This window comes from Trachymyrmex cornetzi, unplaced genomic scaffold (assembly GCF_001594075.2).
Source record: "Trachymyrmex cornetzi isolate Tcor2-1 unplaced genomic scaffold, Tcor1.1 scaffold233, whole genome shotgun sequence".
Classification (NCBI taxonomy): domain Eukaryota; kingdom Metazoa; phylum Arthropoda; class Insecta; order Hymenoptera; family Formicidae; genus Trachymyrmex; species Trachymyrmex cornetzi.
The window spans coordinates 223,181-226,434 of NW_017296987.1; positions in this window are offsets into that span (position 1 = coordinate 223,181).

The following is a 3,254-nucleotide window of genomic DNA, read 5'->3' on the forward strand; positions in this document are numbered from 1 at the left end:
CCACGCAGTATACCTTAGATAACGCGCCGGCGATACTTAAACTTTAAAGGTTCGTAACTCAGGAAGATCTCAAGCAAAAAGGGTTTGTAACCAGTGTTTCGGAAACGTCTTGGCTCCAGCTTTAAGGATATGTAAAAGAAAATAGGTGTTTCCATTTAAGATTTCAAAGTTGACCTTCACGGTGTCCTTCAAGGTCACATGAAGGTCATTTCAACATAACCATATAATAGATCACTTGATATACTAAAACTTTTGTATTGAACATTTTTTTCCATAAGCATTATTTTCCAAGATATTTGACCGTTGCCGAACTTTCTCCCATCACTGTATAATATTGAAGAACGTTATTTATTGTATAAGAAACGTTTCATTTTGCGTATAGAACATTAAAACTTACGTGTTACTGCAGTCTTTCTTCGTTTCGTACGATGTATTGCTCTCTTTGGCGAAGTACATTTTGTTGACCGTCCGTACAAGTGGATATCGCAAGACTGATTGTACCCGCGTAAATTGCGGCGTATATGATAAAACTTTTAGAATTGAAGAGGGGATAACCCCTCCCCTTTTTTCCAAGAATTGCGAACGTGTCGCGACACGTTTTATTGCGTTTTTTCTGCGTATTTTCTTTGTTCGCGAGTTTTATCAATGTTTATACGTTATGGCTTATATATCGACGACGACGGTGACGACTTTGATGCTTTTTCCCAAGAATATTTCCAATATTTAGTTTCTTCCTTCTTCTTCGGCGAGGTACTTTGCGATTCTTTCTGCAAGAGAGGTTCCCTTTCGCTCGGAGACCCCTCTCGCTCGGCAAATTTTCGATGTAGATAACATCTTACTCGGTCCATGTCTTAACGCCCGTAATCGAAATTTACGATTGACCGAAAAAAGCCTTATACACTGCCAATATACGTTAATACGTACATGTTTATACGTACACGTTCGTACGTACACGTTTATACGTACACGTTCATACGTACACGTTCGTACATACACGTTAATACGTATACGTTAATACCTACACATTTATACGTACACGTTTATACATACACGTTCATACGTACACGTTAATACGTACACGTTAATACGTACACGTTAATACGTACACGTTTATACGTACACGTTTATACATGTATTACAATGGAAGGGAAAAGAAATACATAATCAATACGTTAACGTTTTTTTATTTAAAAATTCTTGTGCAACCACCAGTTATATATTTTAAATACATTTTGTACGCGCAATTCTTAATATGTTGGCCGCATCGCATAGTATTAGCAACATCCAGAGTAGCCAACGATTTCATGTCTTCGCACACTGCGTCCAAGGTCTTGATGTGCATGCGTTCTCGTTCATCGTCCAGAAGCAAGTTCCATAGCCACGTTCGTTTCTCGAGTCCCTTGACGTACACGATAGCATCATCTTCAAATACAGCCGCAGTAATCAGGCGTTTCGCCTCGCTGTACGGGATCCACCCGTCCTCCCATCACAATCCATGGTGATAAACAATCAACCAGGAAGCGCAAGACCTGTCGGATCTTGTCAAAAAATGGCACGGGACTCGTAAAAATGTAATGCGTGAGAACGGTCCCCTGTTTCAGCACCGCTACTTCCTTCACGATAAATTTTTTGTTAACGATGAATCCTTGCATATCCACGAACGTTGGCACGAGCATGTTGTCGAGAAGACTGTGATCGATTGCGGCGTATCGTAGATTTTATGTCGTGTCGGAGGATGCGCTTAGGTGATTTTGCGCACAACGTTGGTCAATGGATTATACTGAATCACGCGATCGTGTATGATGAGACAATAGGCTGTTGTATTCGCAGGCACGTTCTCCTTACATTCAAAGTCTAATCGCACGTCCACAGTGCCACTCTTGACCGATTCGTTCTGTCGGGAGCAATCGATGATCACGAACGGGCCATGACGTAAAAAAGTCGTAAAGGTGAGATTCGGCTCGAGATACTCGTATCCGTAGTAGCCCTTGCAGAAACGTGCGTACAAGTCGTACAGAATCGCACATCTGTTTTTCTCAAAATCCAGATTCAAGTCATCGTACTGATAACATTCCGAGTTCAGGTAGAGTTTCGTGTTGGTTAACTTGCAGTCGTCGAAACGACTTACATCCTCGGACATGATGTTTTTTCGGCCTATTTGCAAAGCGAAGATGACGTAGCGAGGCTTCTCGAGCTGAGTAGCCGTCTTGATGGCCCACGAATGCTTGGTTGTGCTCTGCAAGAGTGGAAACTCGTACAGATCCCACGAGCGAAAAGCCATGCTCTCCAGAGCGCGGAGCATCGCCAGCTTATTTATCTCGCTCAATAATACGTGCGGCATTCGCCACTGTATTTTCAATAATTCGAGTATCGGCTTTGTCGCAGGATCTCCCGTCAGGCAATTATTGTCGTTGCGCGCTCGTATTAAAATCAACTCGAGACGAGCGTTGATCACCACGCGCCTGTAATCTTCGCAGAATCCCAGCAGCACGTAGAGCGGTACACAGAAATTAAAGTATCCAGCCTGAGTAGTCTGCGCGTCCCAGCCGGCATTCCGCAGAATCACGCTTCTGTAGGACGACACTGTTACATAGTTTTTGAGCGTGCTAGTTATGCCAACGTTTCTGTCACAATCAATCTCCACACCATTGAGTTCATATCGAATCTCGTCGAATATGAACGCGACGCAATTATTTCCCAAGGCCACGTTAGCGCCCTCGACCGCTCTGTTCTTCGTCAATTTTCCCTCGACGTATAGAAAGCTTTCGTACGGCAGTGTGTACAGATCCTGTTGCTGTATTGGTATTCTTATCTCATCGCTGTACCCGAACGTTGTGTTGGCGAACGGGTTGTACGTGTGAGTCTCAATCTTGACGATGCGATCGTCGAAGATCGGCTCATCTTTAATGTTTAGGATATCGGTCATCTCAAATGTTGCGCACTGCGAATCCCAAAGATTGTAAAAATGTAACGTTCGACGCGCTGAGCTTCTTCTTCCCGATGCAGCTGGATGAGCGAGTGTTATCGAGCTGTGACGTCACAGGTCTTGTAAAGAATGCGATATCTCTCTGCGTGCGCTCCGTTCCGTTCAATATAAGCATCTCACGCTCGCGTTATCACTGTCGCCGTCGCACGTGTAATCTAACGGTGATCTCTTCTCCTCGAAAATCGAGCAATCGTCCGTTCTGGTCGACGACGCGTACCGTTAGATCCGTAATGCTCCGTGCGATGATCGGCAGGTAAATGATCTGCGC